General features: G+C 36.3%; 1 long non-coding RNA gene across 2 annotated transcripts in view; it reads left to right on the top strand.

The window, feature by feature from the left end:
• The first annotated feature begins 4,212 nt into the window (after nt 1–4,212).
• The window catches only part of LOC127499161 (uncharacterized), a 40,415-nt gene continuing 20,177 nt past the window's right edge, over nt 4,213–24,450 (top strand). For both annotated transcript variants that reach the window (XR_007926059.1, XR_007926058.1), the window contains exon 1: nt 4,213–4,377. This is a non-coding gene — a long non-coding RNA (uncharacterized LOC127499161). The remainder of the gene's footprint in view (nt 4,378–24,450) is intronic.

The raw sequence follows: 24,450 nt of genomic DNA, 5'->3' as shown, positions 1-24,450 counted from the left end.
TTCAAGTTCAAAAACCACAACTGCACGAGTTATAGCCTACTGTTTTTATGTAATAGCAATAAACTACCACTGAGTAGTTTATGTTTTACACAAAAATCGGGTCTCCTTTGTAACAATTGCCCCCCGTTTTCCCAACATAAAACATCACTTACTGTATCTGGGTGAGCAGTTATACATCTGTTTCAAGAGGATGGATTTTTTTTTTTTTTTTTTTTTTAACTTAAGAGGCAGGTAGTACATCAGAGATGAGGTCGATAAGCCAATTAGTATCCCAGAGGGAGTTGAAGATCATGTTGTCCCCGTTTGTGAGTAGGTGAGTGATTGTGCCTTTGCCTGAAGCTGACCATTCCCGTTCTCCTGGGACATGTTGTGTTGGCTGGTAGCCTAAGGCCGCATTCAATACTGTGGCCTGCTTATGCCAGTAAACGAGAGCAGTAAAAGCTTCTTCTGTGTTTTACACATGGTATTAGCTCAGAGTAAGGTGAGCTAATTCAATTCATTTCTGATTTATTTGTATAGCACTTTTAGCAATTGGAACTGTCACAAAACAGATTACTAAAATTGGGGCCTAGAGCCAGACAGAACAAGCTCAAGGTGACAGTGCAAGTTCAACCAAAAACTGGGGGGAACCAGGGCTCAATATGGAAAAAACAAGAATGATATCTTTGTTGTATAGTTTATTTGGTGTGGTAAGATAGCACTACTTGTTTTTTTCTTCCTTGAATTAATCACTTATGCTTGCATTATTCTCATTTGTACATTCAGGTAAAATGAACAAATGCACGTAATTATTACACATTTCTCTTGGATACTTGATTTTGATTGGTCAGTTGCAACCATGAGCAGTCAAGTAATTTTTAATATTGACCACTAAATAGGATATTTTTTGCCCATGACAATGAAATCTGCCATGTCTTAAAATATAGACATGCTACATTGTAGAAAAATATGTAAACTAGTTTAGCTAGTTTAGAGATAGGCCTAGTATAAATAAAGCTGGGACTGCACCATATTACTTTTTTAATTAATACTGCAATATTATTGTAGAAAGTTTTTCTAGACCGAATGTTTTACTACAAGTAATTTCTCTCAAATCAATATTTCAAGTCCATGTATTTGTTAATTTTAAAGAAGCTGTGTTTTAAGCGGAATAATGTATAGAATACATAATTAAAATTACATACTAATAAAGCATACACGGTACTAGATAGTAACTGATTATTTGCATGTAATACCAAGATTATATACATTTAGTACCAAAAATTAACAACCTGGTCTCATGGAAAGACGTACCTGTGGAAACGTTTTCGCGAGTCGAAAAAATACGTACCAATACGTACATATCACTGCATTTTCCAACAGAAATGAACACTAGAGGCAGTAAAACAGCAAGCGCTTTGAATCGTTTTCATATACAGTTACGATTACAGGGTCAGATTATGGATTAATAAAGACTTGTTTTCACGTCTCCTTGCACAATATTATGTTATGACTTCAAAATGCTTTTTACCAAAGAGCACGATTTGTAAACAAATATGTTTTGGAATTGCTCGGTAGCTCAGCTGATACGGAGTTGGACTTAAAATGAGGAAGCCTTGGGTACGAATCCGGGGAAAAATGAGTCACAGTAAAAGAGCTCAAATATGAGAGATCAAAACAAGCTAAAACGGCATGATTGCGGATGCTTTTTATGTCACATTTGCTTTTGTTAACACTATCGGGTAGGTTTAGGTGTAGTGTTGGTGGTATGTTATTTTAAAAAATAATAGAGCACTACACTTTTAGCGCCACTCACCGGACAAAATTTCAAATCAGAACTGCGGTGATTCATTAAAACGTACGATATTCACGTTTATCTGTTCTGGCAAAAAAAAATAACATGCTTTTAGCGCCACTCAGTGGACATTTCACATTGAAACTGCAATGATATGTACATATTGGTATGTATTTTGCGACTCGCGAAAACGTTTTCACAGGTACGTTTTTATAATGAGACCAGGCTTAAAATTAAATACTTGTAATTAGATTACATTATGTAATTAGATTACATTATGTATTAAAATACATAACGTATTCAATCAACAGTTAGTTGTTTATTAACTACATGATTACATAATATTCACAAAATGGCAGTAAATTATTGATAATTTATTGAGTCTCTGTAACATGTTTGCTTTGTTCTGCTTTGGTATCAGTGTGTTTTAGTTCTGTTTTCCCTGTTCCTGTTTGCTTGTGTAACCTAGTTTTATAGTGTGTGCCTGTTTGTTCCTTTGGCTAATCATTCCATTTACCTGTTGTTTAATTAATCAACTCATTTAGTTTGTGTGTATATACTGAAGACTCCCTGTTTTGTTCAGTTCTCTGTCAGGCCTCGTCTTTGTGAAGTGGATATGTTCCCCCATGATTCTGCCCTGTATTCTGTAGATTATTGAATTAAAGACTGTTTCTTTGAGTTCTTCGTCTTCGTGAGATGTTTATAGCAGCCACACATGACGGTCTCACTAATTCTTTTTTATCTTTTGAATTTTCCTTTCTAAAAAACAAAAGCCTGTTATAAGTTCAAAAGTCTTGCAGATTTGATTAATTATTAGCTTTTCATCAATTTACAAACACCCTGCAGTTCCATCACAAACCCCAGTTTGGGAAACCCTGACGTAATATAATATTTAATGCACTTCATGTTGTTGATAACAAAGAAAGGAATAGCTTTTCTCTCTCTTTATATTTTTATATCAATATAGTACAAGATTATCCTATTCAAATCAATGTGATAAACGAGTTAGGTCAAACGTAATCTAAAAGTAATCAAATAGTGCAATCTACCCAGCACAGTGCGCACATCATAATAATGTAATAATGACCAGCTAGTTGTACATTATCCCATAAAATATACAGGATAATGTACAAGTGTGGTGTAGTTTGGTGGTTAATTGTAACTGGAAAGGTTTTAGCTCTGCAAAGAAACAAGGCACTTAACCCCAGTTTGGTCCAGAATGATTGTCCTGTAACATGGTGCTATGTTGTATATGTATGTGAGTATGTACTGGGAGCTGCGGAATCAAATTCCCCATAGTCCTGGATGGGTAGTAAAAAAAAAACAAAAAAAGATTCCATTAGGCAGCAGCCTCTTTTCATAAGTCTTTTTGCTCCACCAGTAGCTGATTAGAGGATCGAAATCAGAGCAGACGCTGAAGGAATGTCATTTACAATTGCATGTGCAATCCACTAAAGAGCTGGTACTTCTCGCCAAGAGGTAAGTGGCTGCATGGGGGAACTGGGAAAGTGACAACTGACCACAAGGACAATTGACTCCTGGCTACTTTCCAAGCAGTAAATGCTATGATGCATTAAAAACACAAGGGGGCAGCCACATGCGATACCTCCCCCTACTGAGTGGAACCACTTTAATGTGTTTAATCCACTAAGAGGCATCTGCTTCTGGCTAGTTGGCTGGTCTCTTGCCAAACGGGTAGTGTCTACTGCTGGGCAAATGTCACCAGAGTGTCAGGTCATTGCTGGTGACAGTAGGGTGGCTTCAACCATTCGCTGTAGCTGACAGCCGGCAAATTCCTCTTGTTATTTTCATTTTATTTTTGGACTTTTGCCATTGTTATTGGACAGAGATGATGAAGATGCTGTTCTGTTTTGGACTTTTGCCACTTTTGAGAAGATGATGATGCTCATTCTTTTATTGCTAGAATTGTGTTAAGCTGTTCTACCCCGTTCTCTTCCACCACACATTTTGGCAGGGGGTGCATAAATGACATACCCAAAATAAAAAGATTGCTCCTCATGAGTGATTCTGTCTATACAAATGAGCATATTTTTAGAAAGCCGACACTTGAGAGTTTACTTTTAAAGATCATGCCGAGTGTTATTAATATCGAGATATATACTGTATAAGCTTAAACAAATCATTTTAAGCTTTTTAAGATAGCTTACAATGATTAACTTGGCTTATGCTTTTTAATGGCATGTTGAGTTATTTAATGTTCTGTTTTAGTATTTTGTATTTGTATTGGATTTGTATTCTTGTAGCATTTAACATAAATAAAATGTAGGGCAGACTGGGTATGTGTCATGGATTGGCTCCACAGTCACTCCCTCACTACAATCCCAGTCACCAGAATACTAATCACCAGCACCTGTCACTCATCAGCATGCCAATCACCACAGTATATAAGCACACACCACAGTCACACTTGTCTCTCAATGCATACTATGGACTTTCTACCTTACCTCCAACATCTTTGTCTCCATTGCTCCTCATGATCTTCTCATCTGGGCTCCTCAGAAGATCCCTTCCTCATCGTCACCTGTCTCCATCACGTTTCACTTCCTCACTCACCTGGAACCCACTTATCGTCAGCAACTGAGGTGTGTGCTTTCCATTATTCACACACATTACAGTCACAACCTGCAAAGATAAAGGATATTATTTCCCTCAGTCAACCTATCAAACTTGCATTATCATTATTTCTGCTCACCTGTGGTGCTACTGCTCCTCTACTGCAAAATAAAAACTGTTAACCATTATATGTGCTTCCCTTCCTTGATTGGACCAACTCGTAAAAGTATGGTTGTGACACTTTTTGCTTCAGCATCTGTAACTCACTGAATTTAAGCTAGAATGCTCAAACTTTTATACAAATTACCCACATTCATTTACTACAAAAGTCATCCATTCAAACCTCTGCAAGAATATCACAAAATATATTTTTGGTCCAAAAAATAAAAAAATTACTTTCTTACCTCAAATCTTTTTTTTTTTCTTTTTTTTTTTTTTTTTTTTAATAAAATGTGCATATTTTCAGCCTTGACAACCACTCATATAGGAATTGGGAGGATGTGAGTCAAAACTGAAATGATCATAGGACTCATAGCTTATCCCTGATTGGTGGTGTTACAACTCTCCCCAGGTGACCACTAGAATATGGCTCTGAAAGTACTTCTCATCAGAGTTTCCGAATAAAATATATCATTCATTTGAACACTACAGCAGTTCTAACATCTCCAAGCATGATACATATCCACTAACTTTTGCACACAAACTAACGTGGACTAAAGTAAACTAACTGATGAAATTATTATTATTATTATTATTATTATTATTATTATTATTTATTATTATTATTATTAACAGGAAACATCCATTATTTATTGCCTAAGTAGGATGTATAAACACTAACTTAATTTTACACTTGTTGGAAAATTCTGGATAATTCCTTAGAAATATTTAGGTCATTTCATGATAATCATTATGATAAACAGTACAGATTGATACTACAAAAGGATACTTCTGAAAAAGATGGATTTGGAATAATTGTGATTGTGAATAATTAGTATTCACAAAATCAGCTTATGGACTGATCCCCAAATGCATTTCATGTTTTTATAAGAATGCATAACTTTAGATAAAAGACAGTGAAAAGTAAGAACCGGCAGATTTGCAGAAAGAGACATAAATAAAACTGTGTGCATTTAGGCCTCTCTCAGTTTCCATTGCAGATTTATTGATCTCCAAAGCACAGTCTCCTAAAAATAATGCAGGTACTATTATACATGAATCTCCATATCAGCTCCATGTTTTTGTTTCTTGAACAGACACACAGTCCCTTTCAGAGCTCCCAGGAGCAGATCTGATTGTCATTGATGTCATGCGCTGGAAGAGATATGTCAATACAGATTTGAATTATGGGGTCTGATTCTCTCATTTTTCACAGGCCATTTTGTGCCACATAAAGAAAATACTGTTGCAGACATTTAATGTCCACTGGCAAATTAGATGTTGTAGATTTTTTGGTAACACTTTATTTTAGGGTCTTTTAACTAGTTATTAGTAATTAGCATGCATATTACTAGAATATTGACCATTTATTAGTACTTATTAAACGCGTATTAATGCCTTATTTTGCATGACCTTATTCTACATTCTTAATCCTACCCAATACCTAAACTTAACAACTACCTTACTAACTATTAATAAGCAGTAAAATAGGAGTTTATTGAGGGAGAAGTCGTAGTCAATAGTTTGTGTTCCCTATACTAAAGTGTTAGATTTTTTTTTTTTTTTTTTTTTTTTTTTTTTTAATTAAAAAAAAAAATATCAAAACCATTGCAGCAACAACTGCTATTTGTTTTTGAATTAAAGAAATATAAATGTTGCATGTGTAAGACAGTCATATACCATAAAAAAGCAGTGGCTTATTGCAGCCAGCTGACAGTTTGTCTGTTCATGCATTAGGAATGTTTTCTATATTTTCTTGCATACCTCTGCTAGAACCATTGATCTACTCACAGTGTAGATTCTAAATCGCCTACCTAATTGTCTTTTCTAAAAGCAGACTTTTAGAAAAACATGTTCCAGTTCAACTGACACTAAGAATGTCAATATCATGGATTTAATTCTCAAGGAGCAAACATAATTTACTAGCAAAGATTAACCCTGAACGCACTTACTCGTTTTAGATAAGTCTCTATGAAATGTGTACAGTAAATGTAACATCCAGCCACATTTCAACTACAGGTTTTTCACTTACTATAGGATGCTCCCAGGGATTTATTGATATGCGGTAAAATACAATCTTCTTTGCACAGAATTTTATGTACAACTGGCTGCCAAATAGCCTTCAGGCATAAGAGATCCCCATTCACACAGAATCCTTCATTACAACTAAAATGCTGTATTATGCATGCCAGGCCAGTAGTTGGCGATATCACTTTGTAAAGAAACACTACGTGGCTATAGACTGCATGCGCACAATGTCACCATTTTCACGAATTCTCGATTTTGTAGTTTACACAGAGACAATAACGGTATTTTCAAAAATATGCACTTTGAGACCCATTTTCAAACGTTTGCATTTTTAGGTACTGCTATGCTATTTCCGCTTCAGTGTTTATGTCTGAACACAGGCTCAGTATCGGCCGGCTCCGCATGCGTCGTGCTGCTCACTTGACTAGAGCCAGCCAATACTAAGCAGCCATTCTGACGTAAACACTGAAGATCTGCAACGAAAATAGCATAGCAGTACCTAAAAATGCAAGTGTTTGAACATGGGTCTCAAAGTGCAAGTTTTTGAAAATACCATTATCGTGACAGGGGACAGACGAATTTGTTGAATAAAGTCGTTATTTTTGTTTTGTTTTTGCGCACAAAAAGTATTCTCGTCACTTCATAATATTAAGGTTGAACCACTGTAGTCACGTCGCCTGTTTTAACAATGTCTTTAGTAACTTTCTGGATCTCAAAAGGTGCAATGTTGTTGCTGCCTACGTGTGGATCAGATACCCTTGGATTTCATCAAAAATATCTTAATTTGTGTTCCGAAGACAAACAAAGGTCTTACGGGTTTGGGGCAACATAAGGGTGAGTACTGACAGAAATTTCATTATTGGGTGAACTAACCCTTTAATGTGGCTGACGGTATCCAGACATATGCTTAAATCCATAAACAAATATGTGTAGTTGCAGCTGAAGACATGTTCAACAATTTTCTTGAAAATTTCACAGTGGGCATAGAAGGTATTGAAACCAATGAGCGCACCGACCACCACCAAACTGCAAAAACACAAGAATTACACACATAAACAACCAAGGCAATGTTTTTAGAGGTAAAGTACAAAATTAAAATAGCTTATGCTACAAAGAAACATCATATTCCTATCACAATGCGTATTTTATGGGCTATAATCTAAATTTAACTACTTGTAATAAAAGGAAATAAATTAAAGGTTTAGTCACTAAAAAATTAGTCGCTAGAAAAATGGCAGTAAAATGCATGCTGGAGGCAAATGGAAAGGTTTGTGTATTGTTACATCTAATGCTTTATTTTATGTAGACTGAAATTGATGCAGGTGTTAATGCATGGCAAAAATATGCATAGAACTCTGCTAAACCTTTTCAGATTAAACACAGTGAACAAGAGAGATGAAAAAAAGAAAAGGAAAAAAACATTCTGAGGACATTTATATGCACCTGTGCCAACCTGGCCGGAAGCTAAATGGCAAGTTTAATGCCATAATTTTTATCAATGTGAAACAACTAAACATAGTTAAAAGGTAGTTATTGTTCTGCCATTGGCATTCAAATTAAGCTAATCATTAAATCAATCATTATAATCTCTATAGGCCAAACAGAACAATGCTGTCTTCAACAACACCCAAGAAGCTCATACGTCTGAAGTGTAATCACTATATAGACAAACAGTGATCAATGGAAAAATCTTGTTGTACCAGTGTATACACAATGCATAACATTACTTTTATACAGCATATATGATTTATTTATGCATGATATTTGGCCAATATGGATTTGCATAAAGCCAGCCATGAAGGGTGATTCATTAACTTGATGCTGGTCAAGTTCTTTCATATAGAGCACCTCAATATTATTGAAATACAGCACTGAAATTAAATGAACTAGCAAAGTCAGTCGATACCGTCTGCTCTCGAGTTTCCTTTTTAATTATAAAAATGCAGAAAGTTTTCTGTGAGGTTAGGGTGTGCACGCTTTTAACTCATAATTACAATATTTACGGCTCCACTTGGAGGCCGTATTAAACATTATCTGTGCTCTTTTGATGCAAAAGGGAAATAAAATGGAACAAAAATAGACAAAAGCCAACAGAATATGAAGACTGAACAATTAGCACTATACAACACTTAGTAACTGCATTGTCTTTATTCTGAGATGAGCCTCCTGTACCAATCACCTTGCAGTCTAGCCACACAAAGACAAATTAACAAGTCAATTAGTATAGCACTTTTCACAATACACATTGTTTTACAGAAATTCATGATGTTAATTGTTATAATTAACACATAGAAGTCAATGTCTCCTTTTATGGTTCATGCAGTCTTCTCTGGACAGTATCAGCAGATGTTTAACTGTTTATTTCTCTCTCTGATATGAAAAAAAAAAAAGCGATAGAAACAGCCACTGAGACAGACACATACTATATCCACTAAATTGACCCACTAAATACTGTATACACTAAATTGATTTAAACTTTTTAAAGCGATTAAAAACAGGTGTTTGGAAAAAAACTTTTGTTAATAAAAGAAGAAAATTAATTCATTTAAAGCAATTTAGGCATACAGTATGTGCATGCCATTGAGCTCTTTGGCATTTTAACATAACAAAATGTTACATAACACACAAAAAATGAATAATAAAACCAAATGATATTATGTTTCCCTTTGTAAGGTTGAGAGCATATAGGGCAACGTCCTACACTGCTGTTGGCAGGGTGTGAGGTGAGTAATGCAGTCTTATCAGCCGTCCCAGCAGAGGCTGCATCTGTAATAGCCAATCCTATTAGTATCACTGTGAAACTTAAAAGGCCACATACTGGCAAACACATTTAACACTATGTGACTACTTCATTACTTTACAGCATTCACAGGAAAAAAGTATCTAAGCCTTATAAGGATTTTAAGCTCCATTTCGATGTATATATGGAATTATGAGATTTTCAGATGGTGAGCAAGGGCGGGAGCGTGGAATAAAACGTTGAGACACCATTTGTGTTCTTGCATGATTGGTATTCGAATAAACCCCTATCATACACTGTAAACCAGAATAAGTTGGCAAAACTCAAAAAAATGTGAGAAAATCAGTTGCCTCAAACTTTTTAAGTTAAGAAATTCAAAGTTTAAGTAAGCAGAACTGGCCGTTTTTTTTTTTTTTTTTTTTTTTTTTGTTCTCATACATTTTAATTGTTCTTAACTTGAAATGTTTGAGTACAATAATTCATACATTTAACTTAAAATTTCATGTAACCTCAATGCGAGCATTTTTATTAGTGTAAACTTAGCTAGCTAACAAGTTAATTCAGAAAATGCTAACTTGCTAATTTGCTAACATGTTAACAATAGCATGGTATAGCACTTGCTGAATGAGTACAGCAATATAATTAACCCACTTTAACAGAAACTCTTCTAAATTAGCATAACAAAACATTAATCACTAGTAAATCTCGCACTTAACATTAATCTTGCACAAAAAAAACATTATATAACACTTAATTTTAACATTTACTCTCCCTTTCGAGTGCCATGGGCAAAGCTTGCTGGGAAATAGTAATCCCAGCACAGTTTCGGTAAAATTAAGTTTGTCTAAATTAAAATAAGTTCATAAAACTCAAAACAACAAAACCATTCAGTTTACTTAAAATTAGTGCTGTCAACGTTAACGCGTTAATGTATGCGATTAATTTTTTTCCAGTTTAACGCATTAAAAATATTAACGCAATTAACGCAGCATCCGTTTTTTTTCTGTCATCCTTTGGCTAGCGTTACAATATATGATCATGCTCTTATTCATACAAATGCTTTTAAACCATTTAAACGCGCCAAAAGAGAAAAAGAGAACGCGCTGTCTGTGAATGTCCTGTCACACACGACGCAGACGTGCGCCATCGTGCGCATGGACGGCGCACCAGAATCAAGTTCTCGGTCACGCTTGAACGAACAATAACATGCACAATAATACCAAAAATATCCATTTTGTCATAAGAGCAGCCTTGAATGAGTTAAATAAAGTCTTAAAACGAAAGTAAAGAGCTGTGAGAAAGTGGGGCACGTGTGAGATCTGCGTCATATGCAGCAGCGGCAGCTCTTAAAGTGACAGCAACCACTAATGCCGTCTGTCATTGAAGATAAGAACAAAGGTAACAGAGAAAATTAATCAATGCTGTTGACTAAAGAACTGTTGTAGCTTTAATAATTATCTATATTTAATTTAGGCTATAAATTATGCAGTGCAGACTGTTTGGTAACTTTATTCAATTTCTGTACTTTTATTTTTTCTTTATCTGTTAGACAGGTAGGCAGGGCACAGGTAAATGACATTTATTATGGGTTTATGTAAGGATTGTTCTAAGTTCACTTAAATTAAAAGTTGTTATATTTTTGAAGCCTAATAAATGTAAAAAAAAAAATATATATGTATAGCTTTCAATTACACTAATATTGAATGGCTATAATTCATGTTTAAAATTGGGGAAAAAATCAATTTCATCGAGACATCAGTAGCTGTAGGCTATTAGTATCAGTGATACTGGCCTTCATTCATAAAAAGATGCCATTAAACAAGTATTTAAAATATACTGTCTTCATGTTGTTTCATGTTGTTTTATTTTGGAGATTAACTGTGAAATTATTACATTATAAAATATTGAAACCGTGTTTTTAATTGCGATTAATCACAGAAAAATTTGTGATTAATCAAGTTAATTTTTTTAATCGATTGACAGAACTACTTAAAATATCAGTTCTGTGAACTTGAAAGAAAAGTAAAGTGCTAAATTCTCTTAAAAGTTCATTTGACTGAACTAATTTGTTTAATTTAAGTTTAAAACATCTTTTAGTTTGTTTTCCAGGCTTACATCACTATTGCAAACCTGTTCCCTTTCTTTTCTGTCCTCCTTCATAAAAAGAAAATCTTTGCTGCTAATTAACTGACCAGTGAGGTTTGATCCCAACACACTCCGGTATCTGGCTGCAAGATGCTGATTAATCAATACCTCCACCCAAGAGGTGCCATTACCGAGCCTGCACAAATCCTGCTGTCTTCAGTTCTGCTGGCTCACCATCTTAAAGGTAGAGGAAAGAGGTGCCTCCTTACTCCAATTATCCAAAGCTTGTAATCAGACCTCTGAGAGTCTCAGAGGAACTAGGTGATGAAAACAAAATCAGAAAGGTCATCACTAGGTTTCATCATGGTTTAGAGGAAATCCCAAAGCTGGAGGCATAGGCTGGAGGGGGGCTGCCTAGCTGAGACAACCACTTCCTGCTCACCCCCTTGACCTCCCTCCTTACCTAACTCCACATCGGCATGGATTACACACCCGGCCTTTGACAAATGCCGCAGCTCTCAATCAATATATAATTACCAGCCATTTAATTGCCCATTTTAACTGCAGATCGGCTTCCCGTTAAGTAGTAATCGATAAGCTGCCTTTACGTGCGTGTCAGCTTGAAAGGGCAATTTCAAAGCAAATTATAAGTGCATTAAATGTCATCAAGGATCTTATTCATGGTGGGGGGAAATGAGTCTTTTGAAGCTAAATCATATGTCTCTAATTGCCAGGGATTACGACGTTACCCACCAATCAGCAATAGCTTTAGTTACCGCTTGTACACTCCAGTAAAAACAAAAAAGAAGTGGAGACAGAAATAAGTCCTCGGTTGGGTTTTTAAGAATTACATAACAGGAACTCAAAGTGGATGAATGGTCACAGCGGAGCTGATGGTCTGGTTTGGAGAGGAAAAGAGCTGTCAAACGAAACGACTATGACTGCAAATGTTCGGCTGAGCCACTTGTTGTGAATGCATGACAGTCTTTTCTCATTTTTTTTCAGTCTCTATCTGCTACTGTCTCCCTGTTTTGTGTGAGCAACTTGTGTGCTTTGTATTCTTTCATTCTGCATAAACTGGAAGAAGCGATTTACCAGAAATCTTCCAAGAATTACATTCCTCAATATGTTTGACAAAGAGCCTGAGCAGCTCAAAGCAACAGTGTGCTGGCATGATTATGATGACTTTTTTTGTAGATCGAGACGTCAGTGACATTTATTTTCCCTCCTGTCTTTCTATATCCAAAGGCCAGGGACTTCCATTTGAATGATTTCAGGCTGCAGGTATATTGTTGGATGTTTTCCACAATGAGGTAAAATACACCAACTAAAAACAATGAAAATGGTGTTGTAGCAATTTTTTCCTTTCAAAAGACAAAAAAAAAAGCCAAATGTCAGCAGAGGAAAACAACAATCTGCAAATAGAGCACAAAACTTTCTGATTTAGGGAGTCGCAGCAGTTCTTGCCTTAATACAGAGAGAGATTGAGCCAGAGAGAAGGAGAGTTCATATAGGGGAGACAATTATGTGGATGTGGACAAGTATTGTGAAGTATTGTGACAGACTGCTTAACTGGTTTTGATGTAATACTCAGCTTTCAGGAAAAACATGACTGTAAGACAATGTTGTAGGAAGTAAATTGTCAGAAAGAAAGTAATGTCTTTGTTACATACCCCAATTTCCTATCAAAATCAGTGAAGTGGGGGCTACATTTGGTCTGACAGGTCATTTTTTTTTTTTTTTTTTTTTTTTTTTTTTAAGGAGAAAATTACCCTGTCTGTATCCAATCCGATCCAGCCAATCCGTATATTTTGTGAAATGATGTTATCACCCTATGTCTCGACCCTAGTCAGACACCGCTACGTAACGTAACGGCAACAACAATGGCGGACTACATGCTTGTGTTCATGCTGCAGAAGCTACTGAGCCTATTAGCTTTACAAAAGTAAAGCTTTATTACTAAGCTTTACTAAAGTTTGTATACCGTGCGCAAGGTTTATGCGCATGCTCCAAGTCTTCTCCGTTTTTAGTGTATCTCTGTGGCAGAATTACAGCGCCACATACTGGTCTGGCATGAATACTACATCGTTTTGAGTCGGTTTCAGTGGTTTCGTGTGTATGAAGATATTTCTTGAGATGACGCCGTGTTTACGGATTTTTTTTTTTTTTTTTTTTTTTAGGATGAGGGGGAAAAAAAAGATTGGATAGGGAAAGCTCTGGCTTTGTGTGGATGTGGCCTTAGTCAATCTAATTAAAGATATAATTAAGCTGATTTATCTGAACTTTTAAGATTTATTCAAGTGGGACTATCAATCAGCTGTTAAGTCAAAGATATCACAAAAAAAAAAAAAAGATTTTAAATTATCTGAAACAGGGGATAACCAGTCCCAGTTAAAATCACCAACTAATTTGTACTTTTGGAAAGTTGCTGTTGTAATAGAACAAGAGATTCAGAGTTTGCTGAGGAAGGCCTATAACAACCAACCATTGTCAGATAAACATCTTTAGAAATCTCAATTTTTAAAACTAAAAACGCAAACATTGTGTGGTTATCACCCTGGTATGGAATTTATTCCTTACATAAATTGCAATTCCACCTCCCCGGACGGTCACATCTAAACAGAATGTAACCACTTATGTTTAATTTGTTATCTGGAATTGCTTTACTTAACCAAGTTTCAGAGAGAATAATCAGCATCTGTCGAATGAGCCCAGATTCTGAGTCCATTTTTGGAAGCAAACTATGAATATTTAAACCAATTCCAATTCTAGATTTTAAATCAAAAAACTCAAAAGTACTCAAAAAACCGGGTTCTGGATTTGGATGAAAATTACCAGATAAAAGAAGTAATTATACAAAAACATGATGCATAAATGAATTTGCTGAATTTGAACTAAGTAATTTTGCTTGAAAACATGTATTATGAATTCTCTCAACAATATGGACATAAAAGCAATGGTCTCCGAATTCTGATTACAAATGTGCTTGCTTCCCTTACTGAATCATGTACAGCACATTTTCAATGCTGAAATATCATGAAAACATTACTTTTCAAGTTTATTTGGTTACTTCAGCACTTCACAGACTCTATGTAGTGAAAGCACCCTACAGTGTATGTACCTCACACTTCAACATTTGCTACTCATCACTAATGTTGACCAATGGAACACTGACAAAGCTCCCACGGTTTTTCTAATAAAATATTAGCACAGGAAAGGAAGAACATGTGCCATGTGGCCACCTGCAGTTGAGCATCAGAGATTCCCCACAGACAACTGTGTCGTTTACCTACATACTGCCAAAGTAGTGTACTGTGAAAACAGTTAACACGTTGTTACAGCCCTCATTCATCCTCTTTTGTTGTATGTTTGCAGACCATTTAAATGGAGCTCCCCAATTTCTTTCTTGTGTTCTGACTATACAATGCAAGACATGTCCTGATCCAACCTCACCTCGTTTATTGTGGCATGTCTGTCACCAAAATATTTGTGAGCTTCATGCATAAAATGCAGTGGCCTAACAAGCTGTTGCCAGTAATAGTAGCAACATGTTTGTGATTCTTCATCTGAATACCAAAGCTTACTTGCTCTGTTTCTCTGTGCATTCCAAACTGGCAACGGCATCATGACTGCCTTTATCTATTTTTAACCTCTTGTATTCATGGTAAAGACTGCACATTTTAAAAGAAATTCTGCTAGCAGGAGGACTACAAAACACAAATCCTACAAGAGTTTTTTTTTTTTTTTTTTTTAATACAAACCACCCAGTGCTTGACAAGACCATTAGCATTGTCACATTAATGGTTTTTTTTTTTTTTTTTTTTTTTTTTTTTTTTTTTTTTTTTAACTTTGCTACACAAGTCTTTGGTAGACAGTAGGAAAGATGCAAGTGCAAACAAGCTAAATGGCTCATTTAAAGGGTAGCGGTAGTTTAGTGTTTTAGCTGCACCAGAATACAGTAGTGTTTTGCATTAATAAACATTCCCCTGGGGTAAGATCTCTACGTTTAGACTTGGATGACTTGGAAAAGTTCCTAATCAAAATGGTATAAGATAATGACTCTTAGTTCATCACATGACGCATTCTATAAACTTTTAAAGCAGATGAAGATGGAATTTGTAGATGACCTCAAGTGGAAGGCTATTGTCCGTATTTGTAACCATTCTTTGAGATATTTGATACACCAATATAAAATATAAAGCATTGTTGTTATTTCATCAAAATATAAAAAAAATACCGAAGGAACATGACTCTGGGAAATAGACTCCCAAAATAACCCTACAACATCCCAGCAGGCTCTATAACAAGATGAGTTTCGACACTGCCTGTCTTTGAATGTTCTGAGATGTTCTGCACCATCGTTTCCTAATGTTGAGTTTAAAGGGAAGGGAAACATCTGTTTCTTTAATGTTTGTGTGTGAACAGCTTGCAAACTCTTCAAAGTAGCAACGTAACATGCAGTGTCTTCTGTCAGATTAATCTAATGCACACTTGTTTGCTTTCTCTCTGCCCTTGACAGCAACATCAAGCCAGTGCATATTTTCTGACTGCAGTATAACCAGGATAAAATGGCAGCTCAATTTTTCACCCCTGCATGTTACTTGTGACAAGTGCCACAGTTTGTATTTAAACTGCCTTGTGACACTCTAAATTCCAAGAGGCCTACACTACATTAAAAGCAGGTCTTTAGGTGTCATTACAGACATTCAGTTTTTAAAGTAGTCTAGATTGTGCTGATTTCTAACTGTAAAATCACATGAATCTAGACCGTGAAATGTAAGGTTTGCCCAATGCTATGACATTGCCAAGCAACAGTTCTGTTGCAGCTTTGTTTAAATCAAAAATAGACAATACTGAAAACATTTTTTCTAAAATGTAACTCATAATATTAACGTCTTGTACTGTGGTATAAAATCAATATCACATTTGTAATTGTGCTGATATTTGGGGAAAAACAGCACACTTGATTGTGTGATATTGTTTAATAATATATAGAAATATAAGACAAAAACTCATACAGGGATATTTCTGCCACCATATATTGAATTTTGGCAGGATTCTACTAGGCTATATCACACAGTAAAAGTGCGCACTATAAAGGCTTACTTAAAAAAAATTACTCCATAATGTCTGCCTCCACATCGTTAAAACAACTATTATAATATTATTGTAGACAATACATATCACACACCCTTAAGCTGGACCTTAGAGATCCCTCAGGCTCCTTCTTCATTGTAAGTTTATAGGATTTGTTAATGCATTTTATTGTCCACCTGGTAACAATCAAAAAGTCTGATCATTTAAGCTCTGTTTACACCTGGTATTAAGATGCGTTTCGGTCTATCAGATAAGTAGACGAGGGAGACAAATTCCCATTTATACCTGGTGTTTTAATCCATATCTTATGTCCACTTTTAACCACTTTTGTCCGTATTTCTTCAAGGGGAGGCAAAAAACATGGAAAGCAGCAGCTTTTGTTTCTGCTCTGATATCTGCAAGACCATGCTGAACAAAGTGAGCGTGTGTAAGAAATCAGGAATGGTGAGAGAACATTGTGCTTGGTACATTTTTCATCTTCAAAGCAAACTTGTTTAAATCCCATCTTGCTAGTGCGTTTCCCATAATGTTTACGTGTAGTACTCCTGAAAAGCAGTATAATAAAGATGATTAAAGAAAAATTTTAAAACCGAGCGCTGCAGTGATGGCTTCTTTGATGGCGTATTTACTCTGAATGAATGATAAAGCATATGCATATAACAAACGCTCAGCATATTACAGTATCAACACATGTATCACTTCTATCACAGTAATGACTGAATATAAACAAGTGACTTCAAACACTTTCCATCACAATAGAAAAATTAAGAAAATATTATCAACAGGCTATTTAACAAAATCTCTATATACAGTTCACATGCTCTAGTCCCAAAAAGACACGTGTGGCATTTACAACTGACACAGTGACACTGAAATCTCATACTCTTTGCAAAAAGAATAGTATATTACGAATGTACACATAAGCACCAAACAATATATAACACATTAATTAATATTCACTCTTAACGATGAAATAAAATAACTAAATTAACGATACAACAATACAGCTGGAATATTAACCACGTGCTCATTTCTAAACGCTGTTCAATCCCCAGTATCTGATGTATTTCATACAATAAAGACACATAAAAGATTAATTAAGATAAACATAATGCATAACTCGGGCACAAAGGGGTTAAATTACCTAAATGTGCAAGTTTAAGATAACTCATAAATCTGAAACATCATGAAATTTTATACACTCAAATAACATCGACATACTGACCACTTAAATCATCAGTATTGCATTATAGTGTTTATATTTAAACGGAAGTGTGTATTGTGCATCTTATTTTGCAGTTACCTGAAAAGAAGTATTATAAAAATGAATAAAGAAGAGCACTGCAGTGATGGCTTCACTGATGGCGTATTTACTCTGAATGAAGCGCATCACGGGCGCGCCACCTACTGAAGCGTGTGATGACGTCATGACGCAGTTATGCCAAATGAAAATAATTAATTCAATAAATGTACAACACTTTTGTTTTTAACGTAAAGCACAAATCGGAAATTAAACACTATTTAGGAATATTAGAAAAATAACATTTAACAATTTTATAATGAATTCAAAGAAAATGTACCACATAAACATAACTTGTATTCAATAGATCAGAACTTGTATTCAGTATATCATAACTTGTATTCAATATTCAATATATCACATACGCATTAAGTCAGTGGGCCCTATTTTAACGATCTAAGCGCATGGTCTAAAGCGCACAGCGCAAGTGCACTTAGGGTGTGTCCGAATCCACTTTTGCTAGTTTAAGGACAAATGGGAAAAATGATCAGCGCGTCTGGCACATGGTCTAAAAGGGTTGTCCCTATTCTCTTAATGAGTGATGGGTGTGTTTTGGGCTAATATGCAATAAACCATTCAGAGTCTCATCTCCCATTAAAGGCCAGGTGCACTCGCGCCATGGCGGATTCGCTATTTACATGGTGGAATTTGCAAGCAGAAAAACTGAACGCTCCTCTAGTGAGGAAACAGATCTGCTCGTGCATGAGGTTAAATCACGTGAGCAGACCATCTACGGGACAAGCCGGATTCCACCAAAGCATTTTTATCTTTATGCACACAATAATAATCTTTTACATTGTAATCTTTTTATGTTTAATATTTGGCATGTTTGTGCGCTGTGAGTGTAATAAGCAAAGTGTACGCGCGTTGTGCACCCGCATATAGCCGCGTATTACTAACGTGCTCTTTAAATAACAAAACTAATATTGCGCAGCCTATTTCAGTTGCGTCAAAATAGTAATGCGCCAACAATGCACCTGAACACACCTCGTTTTCAGACCAGCACGCCCATGGGCGCACAAATGGGCGCAAATGCATTTTCTATTTAAACAACATGGCGCAGGACATGAAAATGATAACTGCATCGGGCTGAAATTACTATATTGCGCCAGGTGTATGATAGGGCCCAGTAGGTGGAGAGTAGACAGACTTTTTTTCTGGCTAGTGAATGCATTCAACCACATGAGCATCTACTATGAAAGCAATCCAGTCAAATGCGTTTTCGACTACCTCTGGAAGTTTTCCAAAAATGCTCAAATTGTTTTAGACCCCGTTTACACCTGTATATAGCGTCCTCCACTTGTGATCCGATCGACCAAAATGCATCTTAATACCAGGTCTAAACAGGGCCTTAGAGAAGTATAGTACATCTCTATTCGTTAAACCAGACAATTTAAGGTATTATTAATGTCTATAGGATGGTATGTGACAAGTTTGCTTTAGCAAGCACCACTGATCATTTACTTGCTAATGAAACTTGGTGATCTCTGTGCAGTACATAGTAAGGCTTAGAATTATGACATTTACTGCCCTTGCACTCCTCTGTAGAAGTGGAGGAATGTGTCTTAACTCTGGCAGGAAGAATGAATCACCCAGACTGAATGCACAAGGTGTGACATGAACCGGGGAAGCTGAATGTATTTGCATGCAGAATCACATCCATCAAGGGGGCCACATTGGTGCGCTCCCTTTCATTCAGTCCCGGTCGCCTGGGTAATGGACAATAATTGTGTTGTGCCTTTTGTCACAATGCCATAAAGCTGTGTGGCTAGTCAGGCAAAGCAGCCTTACTGAGGTCCTGTCGGCACAGGAAACCTGACAGCTGGGGAAGCAATGTTGTAGTCAAACTCAGTGGTAGAAAATGCTAATGTAACCTGAGCCTTCTGTTTCTTTGTCTTCCACATTTCATTTCTATTGTTTTACATTAAAACTACTGCAAGCCCTTGGGCAATTTGAACATCAGTCATGTTCATTTAACCTTCTCTGATGAGGCAGTTCGCATTAATTAGAATACATTGTATGTGGATCCACATACTGTTAAAGCATTATTTCCCTAATTGCCCTTCTCATGCTTAGCTCACCTGTGGGTATTCATTCAGAATGCCATCCTGACCTTTTTTCTCAGACACCCAATAACGTTCAGATGTGGTAGTACTTCTAAGTTTTCTGACGATAAAGTTGTGTGCTGTGCCGTTCAGGAGAGCTGTCATTGTACCCAGCCACTGTAGCATGAAATAGAACTTGTAGACCAAAGAGAGCAGTGAAATTCAAGTGCAGTCAGAATGGCCCTGCGGAGGTTCAAAATAGTTGGGTAGTAGATCAGTCTAACTTTACAGAATGAGTGGGATAACAACTTTGAAAGCTATCATTATTCCCCGAAGTATATCATGAGCCAGAAAACACACTCAGAATGAGGAATAAAACAACTCGTGGGATGCTAGGTTTCAAATTGTACTTCATACCATTTTTTTCAATAGGCTAACTAGCAATAGCTGACAGCTGCACTTTCCGAAAAAAAAAAAAAAAAAAAAAAAAAATCACGCACGAGAATCTGTCATGGGATAAGAAGCCTATGTGAGCATTACTGGTGATTCAATCATTAGTGAAATACTGTATGAGTTGTAAATGAATCATTTTGAATCGGTTTAATCTGTTTACAAAATCCTGCAAATCTTAAAATTATATTTAGGTTCTAAATTACTCAAAGGGGACCTATTATGCAAAATTCACTTTTATAAGGATTTTGAACACAGATGTGTGTCCACAGTGTAAACAACCAGCGTATAATGGTAAAAATCCACCCCATACTTTTTTTATAATCCCCCATAAATCATTATCAATCTCTCCGAACGTGCTGTTTCATATTTCCCCACTACTCATATGTAAGAGTAGGGAAACCCTGCCCATGACTGGTGACGATCTGCCCTGAGTGAGAAGCATAGAGTCCGTCATTTCTGTTTAATCGCTGTATTAGCTAGAAATCTTACCAGTTTATTAAGCACCCCCAAAAAGGCATAAGGTCTGTATATGTTTACTGTAAGTTGTAACGAGTGTTTTTGTGTAACTCGCTGTGTATGTAGATGATAATACAAAGGAGGGAGAGTTTATAGATAAAAGACTTTAATGCACACTTCTTGTACTGTGTTTTATTCAGCTCTTATGGTGATTTTCTGGAGCAAAAAAAACGCTTCATGTTTTGTGTGATGTACAATAAACTTCATAAAACTCATCAGTAAAGATTTAGCCATCATTCAGACGGGGTCTGCTACAACAGGTTTGTACTAATAGTGGATAAAAGCAAGATGACAACATGAGTTATAACCGCAATTAAACTGAACTATGAAATCTCCTTGCTGCATATATTCTCTGGCTCTGTAGGCAGCATTTTCAGACTCCAGTTCAAACTGAACACCACTACAGAGAGTTTCTGATATTATTAGTGCATAAGATTGTTCTGTCCGGAGCTCGGAGCATCAGCTCTTGAAGCTCCGCCCTCTTAGGCCCGGAACAGCAGCTCATTTGCATTTAAAGGGACACACACAAAAACAGCATGTTTTTGCTCAACCTCAAAAAGTGGCATATTTAACATGTTATAAAAAATGATCTGTGGGGTATTTCGAGCTAAAACTTCACATACATACAGTACACTCTGGGGACATCATTTTTTTTTACATCTCTTAAGAGGGGGCATAATAGGTCCCCTTTAATGTTGCTATGGACTTGTAGCAGCTGTGAAGAAAATAAATAAATAAATAACTGCACTGTTTAAAAAAAACATACAAACAAACAACAAACAAACTTGTATAAAGCAGTAAATTCAACAGCTTTTTCTGCTGAATTAGCATGATCATGCTGCAACTAAAATCGTTTTCTATCCTTTAACATACAACCCGAATTCTGCAAATGTTGGGATGTTTTTTAAATTTGAATAAAATGAAAACTAAAAGACTTTCAAATCACATGAGCCAACATTTTATTCACAATAGAACATAGATAACATAACAAATGTTTAAACTGAGAAATTTTACACTTTTATCCACTAAATGAGCTCATTTCAAATTTGATGCCTGCTATAGGGCAACAAATGGCTGAAAAAGCAAGAAATTTCTAAAAGATTCAGCTGGGAGAACATCTAGCAACTAATTAAGTTAATTGATATCAGGTCTGTAACATGATTAGCTAAAAAAGGGATGTCTGAGAGAGGCAGAGTCTCTCAGAAGTAAAGATGGGCAGAGCTGTGAAAGAGTGCGGAGTGCGGAAAAAGAGTGTGGAATACTTTAAAAACAATGTTCCTCAACGTGAAATTGCAAAGGCTTTGCAAATCTCATCATCTACAGTGCATAACAACATTAAAAGATTCAGAGAAACTGGAGAAATCTCTGTGCGTAAGGGACAAGGCCGAAGACCTTTATTGGATGCCTGTGGTCTTCGGGCCCTCAGATGACACTGCATCACTCATCGGCATGATTGTGTCAATGACATCACTAAATGGGCCCAGGAATACTTCCAGAAACCACTGTCGGTAAAGCAATCCGCCGTGCCATCTGCAGATGCCAACTAAAGCTCTATCATGCAAAAAGGAAGCCATATGTGAACATGGTCCAGAAGCGCCATCGTGTCCTGTGAACCAAGGCTCATTAAAATGGACTGTTTCAAAGTGGGAAAGTGTTCTATGGTCAGACGAGTCCAAATTTGACATTCTTGTTGGAAATCACGGATGTTGTGTCCTCCGGGCTAAAGAGGAGGGAGACCTTCTAGTGTGTTATCAGCGTTCAGTTCAAAAGCCAGCACCTCTAATGAAATGGGGGTGCATAAGTGCATACGGTATGGGCAGTTTGCATGTTTTGGAAGGAACTATGAATGCTGAAAAATATATAAAGGTTTTAGAGCAACATATGCTCCCCTCTAGATGACGTCTATTTCAGGGAAGGCCTTGTGTATTTCAGCAGGACAATGCAAAACCACATACTGCAGCTATTACAACAGCATGGCTTCATCGTAGAAGAGTCCGGGTGCTGAATTGGCCTGCCTGCAGTCCAGATCTTTCACCTATAGAGAACATTTGGCGCATCATTAAACGAAAGACAACCACAAACTCTTCAGCAGCTGGAAACCCATATCAGGCAAGATTAGGACCAAATTCCAACACCAAAACTCCAGAAACTCATAACCTTGATGCCCAGACGTCTTCAAACTCTTTTGAAAAGAAGAGGAGGTGCTACACCATGGTAAACATACCCCTGTCCCAACTATTTTGAGACCTGTAGCATGCATCAAATTTGAAATGAGCTCTTTTTGTGCTTAAATTGTAAAGTTTCTCAGTTTAAACATTTGTTATGTTATCTATGTTCTATTGTGAATAAAATATTGGCTCATGTGATTTGAAAATCTTTTAGTTTTCATTTTATTCAAATTTAAAAAAACGTCCCAACATTTCCGGAATTCGGATTGTATACTGACAACCATAATAACACGAGTAGTAAAGAGAAAGCCAAATGAAGAATCAAAGTTCATCACAATTCACCAGGTTTTTACCAGGTCTGTAGCATTTACAGTATTTTACTGTTACAGTTACAATCATTTTATTTTATAGTGTGGGACACATTAAATAAATACAATAAATAAATAATACATACGAGCAATATCACGCATATCACTGTAGGAGTGCAATATGGCTCTATATCAGTATGGCTATGATGATACAGAGCCATATAGAACGACTACAATTCAGTGCAATAAAAGTAGCACCTGAAAATTTATAGTGGGTTTGCTCCTCCGCCATTGACACTTGCTGGAAGAAATGCTGCCGGTACATATATCGGGCAGAAACATCTTTTTGAAACACTTTAGACTAGAGCAAGTAATATTTGCAAACATGAGTTGGATCACTTTCAAAGGCCTTTTGGAGCTTAACGAATAATTACTGAATTAGCAACTTCCTGCAACTCCATCTTCTCAAGACAATCTATTAACGAAATAACTGCATTGCAACAGACTTATCATAATGGCTTTCGTGACCACTCTATGTCTGGAAGATTGGAATTGAATGCACTGAATGGTCGTTAACATTCCTGAGCCGCATCTGCATATAGTTGTTCAATTTCAATTTTTGTATAATTCCTTCAAACCTCAAGTCTTACACATGAGGAAAATTGAAAATGAATAATCCATTAAATGTATGAGTCTGCAGTAATTGGCTACGGTAGAGGTGGGTGAGGGGTGGGAGTTAGGGTTGGATTGCGGGACATGCGCAGCTAATTTGCTGACATTGGACGCAAGCACTTATCTTGCTTCTCTTTGTAAGACGATGAGACCAGAAAAAAGAGTTTGAAATAGGCTTGCTATGCAGAGCAGATCCTCTCCTCTTTTTTTCTGTGATGCAGACACATGCTTATGGACATTAATTCTCTAGCTCATAATAATAAGCAGTATGTGCATTGCCCTACCATACCTTTAATATATGGACAACAATACAATACAAGCATAAAGGATGCAATTCAACACAGAAGCTTTTTTTTTTTTTTTTTTTAGGGGGGTGGACTCGACCTACTCCATCTATGTTTTGATCATCATTCTGAATCTGATCCAGACAAAGTCTTTGAAAAAAACGTGGTTTTAATAAAAAAAAAAAAAAAAAAAAAAAAAATATATATATATATATACCACTGACAGGTGAAGTGAATAACACTGATT

Source organism: Ctenopharyngodon idella, chromosome 17 (genome assembly GCF_019924925.1).
Source record: "Ctenopharyngodon idella isolate HZGC_01 chromosome 17, HZGC01, whole genome shotgun sequence".
Taxonomy (NCBI): Eukaryota; Metazoa; Chordata; class Actinopteri; order Cypriniformes; family Xenocyprididae; genus Ctenopharyngodon; species Ctenopharyngodon idella.
The sequence above is the reverse complement of the archived record's forward strand: the minus strand, read 5'-3'. Positions and strand labels throughout refer to the sequence as shown.